The sequence below is a fragment of the Acomys russatus genome, chromosome 13, assembly GCF_903995435.1.
Source record: "Acomys russatus chromosome 13, mAcoRus1.1, whole genome shotgun sequence".
NCBI classification, from domain to species: domain Eukaryota; kingdom Metazoa; phylum Chordata; class Mammalia; order Rodentia; family Muridae; genus Acomys; species Acomys russatus.
The window spans coordinates 27,693,542-27,712,562 of record NC_067149.1 but is presented as its reverse complement, the minus strand read 5'-3'; the positions used below and the strand labels follow the sequence as shown (position 1 = coordinate 27,712,562).

Genomic DNA, 19,021 nt, shown 5'->3' with positions numbered 1-19,021 from the left:
CTGTTTCCATATGATCCTACTTGGCAGACGAGGGCACCAGCCCAGACATCACTATAGATAGTCGTGAACCATCATGTGATTGCTGGGAATTGAACTCAGGACCTTTGGAAGAGCAGGCAGTACTCTTAACCTCTGAGCCATCTCTCCAGCCCAAGGTTATGCTTTTTCATACCTTGCTCTTTCACAAAAGCTCTGGAGGTGGACTCAGATCCTCATGGGAAGGTGCAGGCGTGTTATTAGCAGACTCAGCTCTGCACCACCTCTCTTCATTCTTTCACCCGTTGTTTATCCAGCAAACAGAGTTGAATTGTGGGTTGTTTGTTTGTTTTTGTTGTTTTGTTTGTTTGCTTGGATTTTGGTTTTTCCAGACAGGGTTTCTGTATGTAGCCTTGACTATCCTGGACTTACTTTGTAGACTAGGTTGGCCTTGAACTCACAGAGATCTGTCTGTCTCTGCTCTGCTTCCCTGAGTGCTGGGATTAGAGGCATGTGCCACCTCTCTTGGCTCTTGAATTGTATTTTTAAAGCTGAGTTCTCCTGTTGCTTCCTTGTCTTAAATGGGTGCTTCTGGAATGATTCTCACATAGGCCCATTTAAACTCTTCAGGCACTTTCTCTCAATGGCTTTGTGGGCACTGTAGTCAGGTCATGGCGGCAGGAAAGACGGGCTGGGTTTCAGGCCAGCCTTCCTTGCCCTCTTGCTTCAGGAGGGTTAGGATCTAGTTTCTCAGCCTCCTACTCACTTGCAGAGCATTTCTGCCCTTGTATCTTTTCCTCAAATGGGACATGGGTGGGGTTTTGTGTCATTAGCCAACAGAGGAGTTCATTGTGGGGCCAGGTGTGGGCCCCACACACAGGGCCATCCTGGACTCTGCATCTTACCTCCAAGGCACCACTGGGAGGCATCATAGCACAGTATGAACCAGCTTTAGCCCAGGATCCTCCACTGGAGTCTATGTGACCTTGATCAGGTGGTTTCCCAACCCTGCACCTCAGTGCTTGCTTGTTAAAGATGTGTAACAGTGTCAGTGTGTGGAGCCAACTTTCAGGGCTGCACACGGACTTTGATGCAAGAAGTTAGTGCTAAAGAGACGACAGGTCCTCTCCCTGCCATTCCCCTGTTAGCCTCCTCAACTGCCATCTGAGGCAGAAGCTGGCTTTATTAAGTAGTTTAATTAGGTTTCCAAAAATGTGCTAATTGGATTATTATGTTTCCTGCATTTATGCCTGTGCATTCATGCATGGGTTTCAGATCTATACTTGTATATATCCATGTAATTTTCTCTTTAAAAACTGTGGGATTATATTTTGTAATTATGGAACCTGGTTGAAAATATTTTCCCCCTAAACCATCATTATAAGTGATCATATAGGCCACCCAGATGAAAAATAACTTGCAAATGGAAGTTAAGAGGAAACCAAGGAACCTACCTCAATGTTAAAACAGGGACATCAGCAGAGCACCTTAAAACAAACAAACAAATATAATCAAATCTTGATGTATACGCTTGTGTGTGTTGGTATGGTGATTGTGGGTGCGTTTGTGCCGTGGTGTGTCTATGGAAGTCAGCCGACAACTTTGGACATTAATCTTTACCTTTCACTTTGTCTGAGGTAGAGTCTCTTGTTGGCAGGGTGTATGCCAGGCTGCCTGGGAAATCTCCCCTCTTGACCTTGCACCATAGAGAGGGGTGTGAGTGTGTGTGTGTGTGTGTGTGTGTGTGTGTGTGTGTGTGTGTGTGTGTGTTACAGAAGATGCACTACAGTGCCTGGCTTCAATACAAGTTCTGGGAATTCATACTTGTAGGGCAAGTACTTTACCAACTGAAATATTATCTCCCTGGTCCCCAAGCCCGTGCTTTTATAGCCTGAGGTGACACTGGCATTGCCTTGCATTGTTTGGAGTTGCATGGCACAGACTAAGCCGTTTTGGGGTGGGAATAAACATTTTTTTGATTAATGCTACAAGTTGTAGGCTTGTAATCAGGAGCAGCTTATCAGCAGCTTTTCAAACTCTGGACATTCCACACGAGTGCCCCGTGGAGGAAATAGAGCTCTCCGTGAATGCTTTCACAGTTGAATTCCGCACACATGAATTATGACAAGCGAGCTGGCTGCACTGTGGTTTGTTGTGTCTGCTCCGGTTCCTACTTTTAAAGTTGTAGTTGCATTTGGTCATTTGAAGCTTATTTTCACAGTCTGGCCGAGCCAGCAGGGTCCCGGGGCTCTGCAGGGGACACAAGCCGCCCGCCTATAAGTTGGAGTGTTCAGTAGATAACCATTTCAAGACAGCATTGCATCATACAAAAGAGCTTACGGGCTTATTTAACATACACTATTTGACTTAATTTAGATATTTAATGGAAAGAAAAGCCTTTTATTATCACCGAAGGAAAGAACTGCCAAACATTGGGAGGCTTGGTGGAAATATTATAACGGATGCACAGACTGCAAATGTATTTCCCCAGCTTACATAATGGGGTGTTTAATAAAGGTTGTTTCTTTGAATTTAGCACACATATATCAGACATTTGCACTTTGTAAATTATATGCCGTGGTTCAAGAAACTTCATTTATTAAAAATTGGTTCTAATGAAGAATGTACTGACTTAAAAAAAATGACCTTAACCTTTGATTTATGTTTATCTCGCCGGCCCAGATTCAGAGCTCTTGCCAGGAATACTCGCCTGCCCTTTCTTTGTATAAACATAAACATGAGCACTCGGCCTGACTGTCCACAGCATTCATTGGTGGGTGCTCTGTTTGGTAGGTGTCGGCTCCCTCTGCAGATTTGGGGCCAGTATGAGTGGTGTTGGCATCTACCATGCTGCTGGGCTACACGTGGAGGTCCAGGGGAGGCCCTGATATCTTGTACCTGTGTGTCCCTATCTACGCTGAGCACAGCATGGTGGCTGGGGAGGTGGGGTTAGCTGGATTTTCTGGGCCTCACTGGCCAGCAGCAGAACTGAATTGGAGAACTATAGGCTAGGCAAGAGATCCTGACTCAGAAGAATGTCATACAGATGGACTTCCGGAGTTTGTTTGACATACAGTGTTTGACTTTAGATGTATTTGGGCGGGGGAGGCTATTTTATTGTCACCAAGGGAAAGAACCACCAAACATGGAGAGGTGAACTTGAAATAGTATAACAAATAGGCAGAGTGCAAATATTTCATTTGTGTGGCACCTTAGGAAAGTGATTGGCCAGAGATCGACCTCTGACCTCCACAGGGATGCAGATGTACATAAATACATAAACAGAAGATCAAATGTGATTATTAGGGTAGACTGTAATCCTGTGCGCCATACACACAGACCATGCGATGAGAGAAAGATCCTTAATGTCTGTACTTCAAGGAGAGAAGCCTTAAAGGTCATACTTGATAATGCCTTGGTCTTAGAGTTGGAGCCTCGAGAATGATGAAAAAAAAAAAATGAATTTCTGTTGTTTCATCTCTTGGAGCAAATGAGGATGTTCACAGGGCATGTGTCACTTGAAAAATCTGATTCCAGAAGGTTAAATATGGAAAGGATGGCAAGAGAGCACTTCACAGGAGAAACTCCAATGGAGACTGACAATGTGCACATGGAGGACAGAGCCCAGGATCGGGGTGGATATGGTGCTAGGGAGTGTGTGCGCATGATCTGTCTCGTATTGCTGTGGTTCTGTGGGGTACAATCCCTCAGTCTTTCCATCAAGTGATTGGAGAGACTTAGGTAGTAAGCAGGGTCAGTGGCGCCCAAGATACAGTGTGCCATCCTGGTGTAGGGATTGGTATGTGAAGCCAAGTTTCTGTACATCTGCCCAAATTGTTTCTTTTTTCTTTTCTTTTTTTCTTTTTTTTTCTTTTTTTTTTTTTTTTTTGGTTTTTCGAGACAGGGTTTCTCTGTGTAGCCTTGGCTGTCCTGGACTCACTTTGTAGACCAGGCTGGCCTCGAACTCACAGTGATCTGCCTCCTGAGTGCTGGGATTAAAGGCTTGTGACACCACACCCGGCTCCAAATTGTTTCTTTAGCTGCTGATGTTGCTTGCGGTGAAGGCGTATCGGCCCCTGGGTCTACTCGTGTGTGTGAGTAGATGTTGGGGCGCATTATCTTGGGACCTTATCTGAGTCTCATCTATAGAGAAGGGTTTTAGCCTGGTGAGGGAGTGAAAATAATGACTTTCTAAATCCAGTAACTGACTCTGATCGAAGACTCATTTACTTGTATGTGGTCATCATCACAGCGATCCTAGGAGCCTCCACACAACTTCTGTAGATGTTCCTACCTATAACTAGTCTCTTCGGGGGCCCTAGCCAGGGAGAGGTATGTTTTCCTCCTGCACTTGACCAGCAGCTCCATCCTTCAGAGGGAGCCGAAAGAGGGCTCCTGATACTGGGAATGCGTGTGTGTGTGTGTGTGTGTGTGTGTGTGTGTGTGTGCGCGCGCATGCGTGCACATAAGACAGGGTCTCTCATTTGCTTAGAGCTTGCCAAGTAGTCTAGACTGGATGGCCAATGAGCCCCCGGGTCCACTTGGCTCCACTTCTTCAGTGGTTACATTAAAGTGTTTGCCACCACGCCCAGATTTTTATGTAGGCTTTGGGAATCAAATTCAGTTTCTTATGCTTGCAAGGCAAACACTTTAGCGACTGAGTCGTCTCTCTGGCCTCAGTTTAAAACAAGCGAAACCATCAGCGTCCTTCTTTTCTCTTTTTGCTAAAGTGATTTATAAAAATGTTTTTAAAAATTAATTATCTATAGCTTTCCCTCCAGAAAGACTTACTGCTAGCTTGGCTTTTTCTTCTTTTTCTGGCGGCCTTTCTCATTCATTCTTTTTTTTTTTTTCCACCTAGGAAAATATGCTTAGTGTAGCTATAAATAACACTAATACCTTCACAAGGGGCAACTGATAAGAAGACAGCAAGGGCTTTGCCATGAGACTTGGATTTATACTCTAGTTGTCGCTTCCTTAGTCCCTGACCATGGACAAGTTATTTTTCAGTTTCCGTGTTCTGCCTTTCAAGTGGGGTGGATGCACCTTACTTACTTTCAAGGGTTCTGGGATAGCTTATGCAACGGGCTCATTTGTAGCTGCCACCACACAGCAGATACATAAACCACTAATTTAAGAAGAGTAAGTTTTGCCGTACACTTCTGTTCCTTAGCAGCATATCATTCAACAAGTAGTTTGGGGCATAGGGATGACTTGGTGGGGGAGGTTGCAGGTCCTTCTGCATCCTTGTTTATTTTGTAGTGTTTCATTCTCATTATGAGTCGTAGTTTATTTAGTTGACACGCTCCTTAGGTGTTATGTGCTGTAGATAATGTTGTGATGTACCCTTTTGCAGCCTTACACTGAATTTCCTAGTTTCCCCCTGCTGACCACTCTTTTCTTTGGATCCACCCACTCTAAAGGCTGATCAGGAGTGAATGGTTTTCTGTCCACTGAAACAGCACTGAATTACCTTTTAGATAGATGCCTACGTCTGCTTGGGAAACCTTGCTATAATTTTACATTGATGGCATAAAATAAAAACAGGCCTATTATGGTCCCTGGGCCCTTAACCCAAGTCTTTTATCAGGGGGGAAAAAAAAACACAACAACAATAAAACAAACAAACAAACAAAACCCCAGCAACTCTTAGATTTGAGTAAGAGAGAGAAGTTGTAGGCTGTGGTGTTCACTTTATTGTGTGGTCCAGGCAGAAAGAGTAGATCATCCATGCAGGCACAGGGGTCAGTCACTGGCACTGTCATCATCTTCTTGATGATTAAAAAAAAAAAAGATTTATTCATTTTTATATTATCTGAATGTGTGAGTGTGTGTGAGCGTGTGTGTATGCAAAACCATACAGATTTTCTATGTCTGCCCCAGCTCTGAATAATAATGTGGAGATTTATATTTATTTCTAACAGGTTTAGGCCTTAGCTTATCCTAGCCCATTGTCTCATCCTGTAGACTCCATGCAGAAAGGAAAGGAAAGGAAGACAGGAGAGTGCCCGCGGTGTGTGAGAAGGAAGAGAGAATCCAAGGAGCCTTCTTCATGCCCTGACAGGCCTCTCAGCCCCCTCTAGACCCCTACTCTCAGGAGAGTGTCCCATGGTACCCCGAGTAGCGTATGAGGATTGGTTCACTTGGCTCCATGTTTTCTTGCTTCTCAGGATTTGCCTGGCTCCAGGCTGGAAGCCGTGGGAGGCAATCTGGAGCTCTGAGTAGAATTATAGCCCAATATTCCCATTTGACTCTTGTCTTGGGAGCCTTCCAAGCATACTCACATTTCCCATCAAGCTGAGGAAGATTGGCCCTCCACAGTGTCCAGTGGTAGTGGAGGAGATCTGGGTTTTATATAGCTGTGGCTAAGTCACTTGTTCCCTTCTTCAGTGAGATATTTCCCATCTGTAAGATGATGATGTTGACTTTTGCTGTTCTAATATACAGTAAAAAGCAGGGTGACAGTCAACGAGGGTTCATGCACTGCAGTAAGGGTTTCCTGTGTCCTGTGTCCTTGTATTAGAACTGGTCCTCTATAGAGTAACCCATCACCTACCTACTGTTTTGAATACCCCAGTGAATGTCAGGCTATGCTTAGTTTTCTTTTGATATCATATCTTTCACCCTTGTAAGTCTTTGACACGTCCCTAAGTGTTACTTGCATGCCACTGCCCTCCTCTTCTGGCCTCTAGGAATGCAGGATGATAGATCATATCCCTCTGGCTTTAGACGCACGCTCTTTCTTTCTCAATAGCGTACAACAATGGTCTAGTCCTTTTCTTCTTATCTACTTACTGTTGTCTTATTTGTAGAATTTTCTGGAAGTTCTTCTCCAGTCACTTCATTACTCATGTACTTTTTTGGTTTTAAAAACCAAGGAAAATGACTTTGAGACAGAGGGTCAGAGACTGTCTAGTTGGGAACTCTCGCCCAGTTGAGTCACCTGTCTGTGAGGAGACTAAAGGCTGAAGCATGCCTAATGACTCAGCCCTGGCCAATGTCGCTCCAGTTTGAAATTTCATTTCTGCTTCTTTTAAGTCATGGGAGTTCAGATTCTACTGGGGGCAGTTCCAAACCACTCCCAGGATCATGTGCTTGGCTGATGTAGCCTAGGATTTTCAGACGTGTTGCCTCCCTTTTGAGACGTGATATATGACATGGTATTGTTTGAAAACGGTGGGGTCTAGTGCTGTCCTTACATTGAAGGGAAATCCAGGCTTCGAGAAGCTATCTGACCTGTGGGTGGTCTCAAGAAAATTGCCAGCAAAGCCGAGACAAAGGAGACCTTCCTGCTAATTTGTCATGGGACATATATACTCAGCCCCAGGACACTATTTTCCTTCCTTCCTTCCTTCCTTCCTTCCTTCCTTCTTTCCTTCCTTCCTTCCTTCCTTCCTTCCTTCCTTCCTTCCTTCTTTCTTTCTTTCTTTCTTTCTTTCTTTCTTTCTTTCTTTCTTTCTTTCTTTCTTTCTTTCTTTCTTTCTTTCTTTCTTTCTTCTTTCCCCCCCAGGTTTTCGAGATAGGGTTTCTCTGTTACACAGAGTCCTGGCTGTCCTGGACTCACTTTGTAAACCAGGCTGGCCTCGAACTCACAGCAATCCGCCTGCTTCTGCCTCCAGAATGCTGGGATTAAAGGTGTTTACCACTGCGCCCAGCCTCTGAGGACATTATTTTTCTTTTTTTTTTTTCTTTTCTTTTCTTTTTTTCCAATCCACCATCATCCACTTTTGGCTCTTCCTGAACGCCCCCCCCCCCCCCAATCCGGCATATCCTTACAGCATGCTAGCAGTCTGGGAAACGCATCTGCTTTGTGTGTTTGCATTCTTTGTTTTTTTGAGACAGGATTTCTCTGTGTCTCCCTCGTTGTCCTGGAACTTTCTTTGTAGACCAGACTGGCCTCGAACTCACAGTGATCTGTCTGCCTCTGCCTCCCGAGTGCTGGGATTGTGTTTGCGTTCTTGTGTCTGTGAGCCCTGTACGTTATTCTCTGCGATAGCGTCTCTGCCTTTTGCTGTCATTATCTTTCTCTCGGGATATATGTGCTGGGATAAAGCTTGATAACTGAGGAAAATATAGAGGCATAACAGCTTAATGTGCTTTAATTTAATTTAATTTTTATGTATGTGTGCAATACATGCATGTGTATGAGGCCAGAAGTCAACATTAGGTGTTTAGACAGGGTCTCTTGCTGACCTTAGAGGTTGGCCAGTGAGCCCTAGGGATCCTTCTCTCTCCACTCCCTCTGTACTGAGCATGTGCTGCCACCTCCAGTTGTATTATTATTATTATTATTATTATTATTATTATTATTATTATTATTATTATTATTAATGTTTTATTAGTTTTTTTACTTTATACATGAGTGTTTTGCCTCTACCATGTGTATGGCTTGTGTTTGCCAGGGCCAGAAGAGGGTATTGGATCTGTGTGTATGCTGGGAATCCAAAGTAGCCAGTACTTTTAACTAGTGAGCCATCTCTCTAGCTACCTGTCCTTAGGGTTGTGTTCCCCATGCCCACCCCTCCACTCTACAACTGCCCCAGTGGGTTCTAAGGCTTGAACTTGAGTCCTCATGCTTGTGTGGCACGTAGTTTATCAACTGAAACATTTTCTAAGCTTTGTTGTTTGACTTAAAGTGTACTTAAGCTGATGAAGTACTTTAGGGGTTCAGAGTATGTGTTTGAACAAAGAATTTTCCATATATTTTTGTTCTTTCAAGTAATGTGTCATTAGCGCCAATGCCCTGTGGTAAGATATCTTTTGTTTCTGATTGGAATGTTAGTACACAAAGCACTGTCTAGAAGTTGTGTGGTGGTGGTGGTGGTGGTGCACGTGCACGTCTTTAATCCTAGGCCTCCTTAGGAGGCAGAGGCAGGTGGATCTTTGTGAGTTCACCGTACAGAGGTAGTTCCAGGACAACCAGGGATATACAAAGGAACTCTGTCTCAAAATATTCTGAGAGAGAGAGAGAGAGAGAGAGAGAGAGAGAGAGAGAGAGAGAGAGAGAGAATATGAATATGAATATGTGAGTGTGAGTCAGTCAGTCTCTAGTAGAGAGATTTGGCCTAAGCACAACGGGAATTGACAGTGGACCCCACAGAACCAGTGCTTTTAAATATTATTTGGAGGACTGTTGATTTTTCTCAAAGATATCTAATATTTTTATGCCTTCCCTTGATTCATATTTCTCCCTTTCCAATGATGGAAGGAATTGCATTATTTTGTTCAAAGCCAACTCAAAGTGATAAACAAATTACATTATTTCGTCTCTGTGCGTTCGCGAGCTACTATCCTTTTTCTAATGTTAAATCAGAGGGAAATCATCCCTGAAAGCAGGTCTCAAAAGAATGGCTACTAATCCCTTGCCCTGGCTGGTTTCTCCATTTTTTTGCGATGCTGTTTTTCCTCTTCCCAGCTGTCAGGTATGTGTGTTACGTAACTTCTTCACAGACAATGCAGTGAACAAGGCGTGAACATGGCAGCCTCTGGTTTCTCCTGATGACTCCCCCTCCCATGTTCCTACCGGGGCAACTGAAACAGGCCTGCTCTTCTTCGCTTCCTGCTGGTCTCAGCGTTTCAACTTGTGTTTCTTCAGTAACAACTTATTTACTAGCACAACTATCATGGTTCTTGCGCAGTAGAGAGCCGTGCTACCCGCAGCCTCACTCAGGCCTTTGAATAAAAATACAGGTTTTCTGCCCCCATGTGAAGACGAAAGAGTATAATTTGTTTACCACCTTGAGTTGTTTACCACAGACTGGAAAATATGTTTTGAATTTTAAAGTGTGAAAAACAAGTGTGCTAGTTATCAAAAAAGCTCTTCTTTCAAATAAACAATGTTTAGAAAACTAGATACAAAACAAAATACTTTATCATGGTAAGTCTGGCCAATCAAGTATGTTTATCACAGAAACCTTAGAAAGGACCCAGATGGCAGCTAGCTCTCTGCTCACTTGCCTGTCATTTCAAGCTCCCTAGGGCCTTAGGGACAGGGACACCACCTTCCCTGTCAGCAGGCAGCCAACCTTAGACAACCCTGCTGGCTTAGCTAAAGCCAGCTGGCCATGGGAATGGCAGGAGGGGTTCATACTTTGTGTTGTTGAGTTGGACCATGAGTGGAGCGTACTTGTGAAATTGAGCCTGAGATCCTTGTGTGTATGTGTGTGTGTGTTCTTTGTTTTTGTTTTTTGTTTTTTTCAGTAGCCACCCTCTAGTTTGGCTGCCCAGTAGGCTTGTGTGTGTGTGTGTGTTTGGGGGTGGGGGGTGGGGGAGGGGGGACTCTTCCTGGCTCCTGCAGGAGCCCCAGATGAGTATCATGTGTGAGGCCCTCTGTGCCCTGCACTATTGTATTGTATAAGTAGCGTATAAACTATGAATAATAATCACCTGTCTCACATTGATCTCATGAGGGAACTGTAAAGCCCAGATGCGAAGTTGGAGGAAGGACAAGAGCTTCCTTGCTGATGTACACATGGGCTTTTAGCGTCCCGGGTACCAGAGAAAATCTTCGCCAATGCTACTTGAGATTTCAGTGGTACTTTTCAGCTTCAGGTTGCTGGTTAGGAAGGAGCGACCCAACTAGAAGTAGCTCAGTGGGAAGCTGCTAGTCTGGGGAAGGCTTCACTATTTTAGGGGTAGAGCGAGCATGTGGAACAGTCAGCCTCGCGCTTTGACCACATGGCCTCCGGTGTGGAGAGAGTGGATGATATTTTCATGAATGCATTGAACAGATCTTTCACTGTTGTAGCAAACACCCAAGAAATATGATAAAGCAGAGAAGATTCATTTTAGCTTATGGGTTCAGCTCGTGGTCAGCTGGCTCCATTATATGGGCCTCGAATGAGGGTGAATAGCATAACTGGAGTGCACAGCCAAACAAACCTATGACCACCCTAAGAGAAGCAGAGGCAGAGGACCCTTCCTTCTGTGTCCTGCCCCCAGTGGCAGGCCTCCCTTAACTCGGGACCTACTTTTTTCCTAACTCCCAGTCGTACCACCTTAATGTAGATTCAGCGAAGGATTAATCTGTTGATGAAATCGGGGCTCTCAGGACCCCTTCACTTCCCCCAAACCCATCAACACACGTTAAGGGAACCAAGCCCCTATACATGGCGCCCGTGGGGGAGGGGAGCATGTCTTTAAATCTCATAGCAACTAAAGAAGCCCATAGTGTTGAAGGAAACATTATTCCAGCTTTCAGGTTCAAAGGAGCTTCCAGGTTACAGCGGCTCAGTGGCCTAGCCAGGACGCAGCTCAGTCAGTTCTGCAGCCGACGACGCCCCTGGGTGGTGTACTACATACTGCTTTGAAAATGTACTGGAGCTTCCAGGATAAGCAGGGCTGTAGTTGCTCAAGAGCACACAGGCCTTGAGTGCCTTATTCCCTGTCAGACCTGTTTGAGCCTGGCCTCGCTGTCAGAAGGACTGTCTTCTGGTGGTCTCGCACCAAAAGACAGAATATAGAAGAAACCGTGAACCTAGTAAGAAGATCCCGGGGAGATGTATCAGTAGGGTACCTTCACATTGGAAGGTAAATGCTGTATGGCTCAGCTGGAAGAAGTAGTCCTCTTGCCTGGGCTCATGGGATCCAGGCAGCACACTGCAGAAGAATGGTGGCATCTTCCTGTGGGTAGGTGCCAGCAAGGAGGCTGTGAGAAGAGCATTGAATCGACTCCAGCTCTTTCTGCTTTATTTGCCTGATGGGGAGCATATGGCTTCGGAAGAGGAAGAGGAGGAGGGAGAGATGTCTAAGGAAAAAGGCAAGACTCTGCTTCCACTGGGATGGTGGTCTGGGGTGGGTTGGGGGTGTGAGTGTTGAGAGGTAGAGAAGGGCTTGGGAGGGTGGGGCGTTGCTCTTCCTCTTTCCTGAAGAGGGGCTTGGTCTGAGTTGGACCTGGAGCTCCTAAGCAGGGTTCAGCTCAGGTAGGGACAGAAGCTGCAGCAGCAGAAGCTGCCGCTGGCCTTCGCAGTTCAGAGGGAATGTCCTGCATAGCCTGCGTGTGCATGGAAAAGAGAGATGTAAACAAAGCAGAAAGGTCCTGGTTAAGCCTTGGTGCTCTAGAAACGTAATTACAGAGACATCCCATTCTTCCTGCGGTCTAATTAATCTAGTGGGTTCACTTAAAGCCTTGTTTTTCAGCATACACACCAGTGTGTTCTCTGATGACTTAAAAGAATTCTTCATAGAGTTTAGAGGAATACTGATTAGTTCTTGGGAACTTAATTGCCACAAGTGTTGGTGCTGTGACCCATCTGGGTAAATATGACAACAGTGTGCACCAGGGCACTCGGACCTTGGGGACCTCTGCCTGCTGCTTACTCAGAGCACACCTGAGTTACTGTTGCTGCCCTAAAAAGAGCAGTATTGTTTGTTCTTCTCCGAGCCTTCTTAGTTGAGGCAGATTGGCATTTTATTTATGAGCTGACAGCATGCCATTTGTTGCATTTTTTTCTTCCCCTTCAGCCGAGGTGCTTTTTGAACTGGGTTCACTGTTGTCAGAAAGTTATTCACAGGAGTGGTGATGGAGCCTGCTCCGCCCACCTCTGTTCCCTTTCTATTTTGGTGCCATTTGCAACAAAGGAAGCGAAGTTAGTAAATGAGTGCAGGCTTGAAGCTCTCACAAGCTTCTTTCTCAGGTTGTGTAACGGTTTAGACACAGTGGGCTCACTCTTTTGTAGCACCCGGGGACAGAAGGAAACAATCTTTAACTTAGGAGATGTCCTTGGACAAAGGGTCTTCTCATTAATCCGATTTACATGGTTGGATTCATCGTTGCACGTTTGGTCTGTTTGTGTATACGTGTTTCTATTACACGTGGGCAAAATGGCAGGTTTTGCATTCATAAGCCAAGGGATATTTGATGGGCAGCATACTGAATGAGACTTTTGAGTCAAGGGTTCCTGAAGAAAATGGATGGCTTATATTTCTCATAAAGCTGAAGGGACAAGGGCAGGTGGGTCCCAGCCTGTACAGGGGAGACAGTAATTGCTGTGGACTGCTAGGCAGGAATTGTGCACAGTCAGGGAGGAACTTAGTCAATCTGCAGTGCCCAGTGGGGGCAGAGCTGGGGGGAATGAATGTCCTGTCTGATTTTTACTACAGAGGTGACACTTGTCATTGGTTAAACTCAACTAGAATCCAGTATGAACACCCTGCACCCAGGCCAGGTTGGGAAGTGCTGGGCAGAGAACCTGGAAACCGCCAGTAGAGAACCATCCCTGCATTTCCTTTGGCAAACATGTTTGCCCACTACTCTGCCAGGCTCCTTGCTGAGCCAGTCAGAAGAAGAGGTCCAAAGGGAAAACGCATCTCCTGCTCTTCAGCAGGACTAAGTGAGAGAGGTACCTGGCTTCGTAGAAGAGAGTCCCATCAGGAATACCGGTCTCACTTGAGAACTTTCTAGAACCTCCCAGTCCTCCCGAGTGAACAACTAGGGCCTTTGCTTTAGAAAGCCTCACATAGACCCTCTTGCTTGATGGAAATGGAAAACCATCCCTGGAACCCCTGGAGGCTTATGGACAGAGCCTCACTGGAATGTAAGCTTGGAAATGCCTCATGCATGAATTCACTGCTTGCAGGTCTGCTGGCCCTCGGTCCTCCCTTTTAGGATAGACTGTCTTCAGTAGAAATGGAATCCTGATTACATGCAGACCTTGGGGGAGGGGGGGCAGTCACTCAGGGCAGTCTGTGCCTTTAATTTCCCACTTCTCCTCCCAGCCAGAGCCATGCAGGGCGGTTCCCGGGGCAACCCAGGCTTTGGGAGGTTGTTTTTGAAAAATAGATGCAAACCCTGCCTGTGCTGTTGTTGTTTTCCCAGTGCCTGGCAGTGTTTGGTAAACAACTTGATTGCTGGGTCCTGGCCTCCCGGGAACCACAGCTGCTCTTCCCAGCTCCCTGCAGACTTTTGTACCAAGCCGTGATTGCTTCAGGGGAAAATAAACAGGGGAGAACAAAACAAGAAAACATCACTGTTGTTTTGTTGCTGCTTCTACCTGTTTTTCCCAGAGCTGTTTTGCAACCAAGGGCCTTGGGCTTTGGTTCTTTTGCTTTAAAAAACAAACCGAACCAGAAAAACAAAACAAGGCAGGCTCCCATGGACCTCCCTTCTGTGTGGCTAGACAGTGGCATTTGGAAGTAGCCACAGGACTTGCAAAGCCTTGGAAAGGACTTGCTGACCACTGCCAGGATGTATGCATTTTTAAATATGTAAATGGAAAAGGGAGAAAGCCTCATTCTTTCTAATGACCCCCAGGGTGGTAATCTGGCTTTTCAAATCTCTAGGAAAACAGATTGAATATGGCACAATTAATGTTTGAGCACTTCTAGGCTTTTCCTAAAATATTTTAATGGGCTTTTAATTTATTGCAGCCCTTGATTAGCAGGTTGGAGCCCTGTTACAGCTGACCTCCTTGGCTCGGGCCTCTTTGGGGCTCTAGGGGAAGAGAACAATGTCTCTGTGGTGCTTGCCTGGGACTGAGCCCCTACTACCTTGGCCTGGACTGCTCAGAGAGATGTGCACTTACTTGGGGTGTCTGGGAGCAGCGCAGATCCCAGCAATGTGGAGAAGGCTTGCTTCTCAAGCCAGCGCCTCAGTCTGAGTGTGCTACCCCTGGCCTCCAGGATTGGCCTAGCCACCACGTGAAGAAAGAACAAATGAGCTTGAGTGGGAAGTCTAGGACTGTGGTGTGTATGTGTGTGGAGTGTACATACATATACATGTGTGTTGAAAATTTTTGAGGCCTTCCCTTTGCACTGTTAATGTATTTGCTTGTTTCCTCTCAAGTGCCCTCCCCCCATTATTTTGGCTCACTCACCCATAAATACTGAATTCAAAGAATCATCCTTTGAAATAATATTTTTTTAGCTTGCCATTAATCTCTCAGACTGTCCTTATGAAGATGTGATGAACTCTTTTTTGTCTGAAAGGCTCTTCTTTTCACCTTCTGTTTTGAAAGATAGTTTTTCTGGGTATACAATTCTAGGTAGACAGCTTTTGCCTCTGGGCAGTGTTCTGGATAATTTATTTGGGCATCTGTCTTTCTTCAGTGGCTATAGTTTTCATTTCTGGGCCTCAGAGCAGCTTAGCATTTTACTTAGTTACAGAGCAGAGTGGAGACTGTTTCGATGTCTGCTGGATGAGCAACAAATCATTCCCAAACCAAGCAGAATTGTCCCACAAACCACAGTGGAACTCTGTCCTTTATTTTTGGGTGTTCCTGGTTACTTTTCTGCATTTTAAGTGAAGCAAGTCAAAGTTGCTGAGTAGAGTCCCAGGCTGTGGCTTGACCCACAGGTGGCTTGACTGGAAAGCTGCCCCAGTCACTTAGGAAAACAAAACCCCTTAGCCCCTCTCCACACTCTCTGTGCTCTGCTGGCCCCAACTTAACTGCCTAGCCCCAGGCCCTTTAGTGTAGGGATTTGGACTTTTAGCCCAACTTCTAATTCCTCCTAAAAGTCACTGAAATCAGTTACTCCAGAAAGGAATTAACTGACCAGAAACTTTCTGTGGTTAACCCCGCCCCTCCTGTGTTCACTGGCACTCCTTCTCCTCCTCTGGGCTTCTGAATTGTTCTAGAATCAAAGACGAAAGAGTAACTTTAACCTTCCTTTGCTCTTCTCCTCCTCCTGTCCCCCTCCTTTTTTTCCCCCTCTTCTTTCAAAATATAAACTATTAAAGATATTAGGTGCTATCTTTGATCAATTCTGGAATTCTGCTGGGAGGAAATCTGACTTAGTGTGCTTGTCCATGGCAGCAGATGTTGTAAAACCCCACAGTGTGTTCTATATGCCTGGTGATTGTGCGTGCCCCGGGTCTTCCTATACTAAAAATGGAGGTTTCCCTGAAGAAAGGTGAAGTTTCTTCCATGAGGTCTCACAGCCAAGACTCAGCTGAGCCAGCCTCCTTCAGAAGCCAGTGTCGGAAGGCGCCCTAATTGGTCTAATTTAGGATCTGAAACTTTGCATTTGTCTAGTAGCTTGGGGAATTATGAATTTACAGAACCCTGTCATTGGGACTCTCTGTGCCTCAGTGTCTGTATTAGACACTTTATAATACAAGTCCTATTCTAGTCTATTTTATGTGAATGGGTGTTATGCCTGCATGTATATCTATCTGTACCACCTGATGCTTTGGTGCCTACAAAGGCTGGAAGAGGTGTCAGATAACCTAGAACTGTGGTTACAGATAATTGTGAGCTACCATATGGGTGTTGGGAGTCAAACCTTGGCTCTCTAAAGGGCAGCCAGTGCTCTTAACCACTGAGCTCTCTCTGTCCCTAAAACACATTTTATGAAATAGAACAATGACTGTAACCCCCCAAAAAAACCAGTTTCTTATATCTAGATGTCCATCACCAGCAGTTCTATTTCAGGGGATGATCACTTACCAATTTTAATGACTAAACATTTGTATGAAGGACTTTTCACGTGGCAGTGCTTCCCTGGGAGTTTTGAAGTGCCACCTCCGTGTCATGGAGCTGATAGCCTAATGAAATCCACAGGTATATACATGAGGCAAGGGTTTGGAATGGTGCCAACAGTTCTTGCGGAAGCAAGTGTGACAATGTGGTTGAGAACATGTAAGAAGTCATCTTAAACAGGTGGGCAGGACAGGCTCTTGAAGTAACTTGTGCCCCTAATGCTCAGAGAAAGACCCCGCCCCACCTGGGTAAAGAGCAGACCAGTAGGGTCTCAGGCTCACTTTGAGCAGGAGGAAGCCTACAAGATCCGCATTGGTTGTAGTGAGGAGCTGGCTTGGTAGCTTGAGGTCACACCATGTAGGGCTCTTTGGATTGTGTTCGGATTTTACTCAGGGGATGAGGGACCACCCTAGCATATGACTTTTTGCTATGTGAGATAGAGTCCACTGCTTTGGGGGAACCTCTCTAAGTCTAGGAGATAATTTGAGGGGCTCAAAGTTATTTGTAGCATCTGGAGCACAGGACCTGTCATTTGGGTTAGTATGGTCTGCTATTGTAGCTGCTGTATCTTTTGGTAGTTTGGTAGAAATGCAGTGCCAGGTCCACCTCAGATGTCTTAAATCAGTCTTGCAGTCTGCGTTTTGAACAGCTTTCAGTTATACTTCAAAAGTTCAGGAATATTCAATCAGAGACATACTGGGACGGAGTTTCTGTGGAGTTGATGCCGTGATCTGGGGAGGAAGGGAAGCCTTGTGTGGATGCCCAAGGGATGCCCCTGCCTGCCAGTTCAACAGTGCTAGGTCCTCGTGCCAGAGTGAAAGTCTTTCTAAAAACTTGCAACACTCTGCCCACAGCTTGTCTTTGGTGATGGTGACATTTGGATGTAAGCGTGATTCATTTCCTAAATCTCTTAATCATGATGTTTAAAGGAGAAGCTATTAGTTCAGGTTCCTTAAAAATGCTCATGCTTTATGATGGACAGGCAAAAAATACTAGAAGGAGGCAGGTAAGCTCTAGCAGATGCCTGTATTTTCAGGTGATGCTACTGGAACCTCAAGATCTTAAAAGGCTCTCTAGGGCCACATAGTTAAGCAGTGACGATTCTGAAGCTGGGCCTGAGGCTCCTCAGTTCAGTGCAGCATGTCTTCTGTCTACATGAGTGTGGTCCTTGCAGAACTCGAGACCGTCTGAAGATGAAAATAGGATTATTTTGCATAAAATATCATAACTTTAAAAATCATATTAGTTTTCTTCTTCATAATTATTATCCCAAATGATTTTAAACACAGTTTTTAAGATTTTTGCATGATTTTTTTTCATCCTCTGGCAAAGAGCATTATCAAACAAGCAAAGGTGATTCTAAATGTATTGGGTTTAAGCATACATGGTTTTCTATTACCAGAATCTTTTTTTTGGAAGGATGTGGAACATTTGAAATGCTGAACTATTTAAGAAGATGGTAGAAAAGTCCTAAGCCAGTAATGCCCTGAGCCTTTGAAAAAGAGCTTCAGGGGGCCGGAGAGATGGCTCAGCGGTTAAGAGCACTGTCTGCTCTTCCAAAGGACCCGAGTTCAATTCCCAGCCACCACATGGCAGCTCACAACGGTCTCTAATCCTAATTCCAATGCCTCTGACACCCTCACGCTAAAATAAAATTACATAAATTATTTAAAAAAAAAAAAAAAAAAAAAAAAAAAAAAAAAAAGAGCTTCAGTCCCTGCTGTGAGCGCTTGGTGTAGTGGCACTGTTGGAAAGCTGTTTTCCCCACCTCTAGTGCCTGTGTTGTTGTTTGCGAGTTTAAGGGAGTAGTGGTTTTAGAAGTTACCTCTTAGTTATACGTTAAAAACTCTTCTTGTGTTGCAGTGTCCCAGGAACTTGTGCTGACTGTCCCAGTCTCTCGGGAACCCTTTCGGCAATGCTGAGGGCTGCGCTCCCTTTCCTGACTCGCCGTCGGCCATGAGTGGATGGCTGTGATGCCTGCTAGCCCAGAGGGTGAGTGAAAGTCGGTGTCAGTGAGGGTGGCAGCCCACCAGGGACGAGATGCCCACTGTGGTGTTGGTCTCATTGTTAAACCCTTCAAGACAATTCTCAGAGAACTCTGCGGAAGGACCAGGAGAATTTTTCTCACTCGTCCTTTTGGTTTTTAATGAGAAGCATGGGCAATCGAGATTTTGGAACGACTGCACCATTGTCTGAGTAATTGCCTTTTGAGCTCTGTCATAACTTAACAGTAACAGAAGCCAGCCTGCAATACAGCTCTCATTACTGCATCTTGAGTTCCAGTCGGCTTGTGGAGAGTGGCCTAGGCCTCAGGCCTCACAGAATGGGCTCCTGAGAAAGCCAAAGAGTTGCAAATTTTGGTTTCCCAGCAGTTTTCTTAAAAATTTCTGGGGACATTGCCCTGTCACCTCTCTCCTCAGGTCATTCGTGAGGTGGGGAGGGCATGCTAGGAGGAACGTGGTATTTTCCTGTTATGTATACTTTCCATATTTGATACCATCTACCATGTTCCTCAGAAACCAATGGCTTCCCCTTTGGTAATGAATGATTGTGACTTGACACTGTCCCTGGTAACTTATTGAACCAGAGGTTTTGGGGCGGAGGGTGGCAAGATTTATGACATTCTG

The 19,021-nt window shown here is 45.3% G+C and overlaps 1 protein-coding gene across 8 annotated transcripts in view; it reads left to right on the top strand.

Moving 5' to 3' along the window:
* Foxp1 (forkhead box P1) overlaps window positions 1–19,021 on the top strand; it is a 602,856-nt gene that overhangs the window by 69,415 nt on the left and 514,420 nt on the right. For all 8 annotated transcript variants that reach the window (XM_051154977.1, XM_051154979.1, XM_051154989.1 and 5 more), the window contains one exon: window positions 18,258–18,386. The gene's annotated coding sequence lies outside the window, so the exon portion shown is untranslated. The remainder of the gene's footprint in view (window positions 1–18,257; window positions 18,387–19,021) is intronic.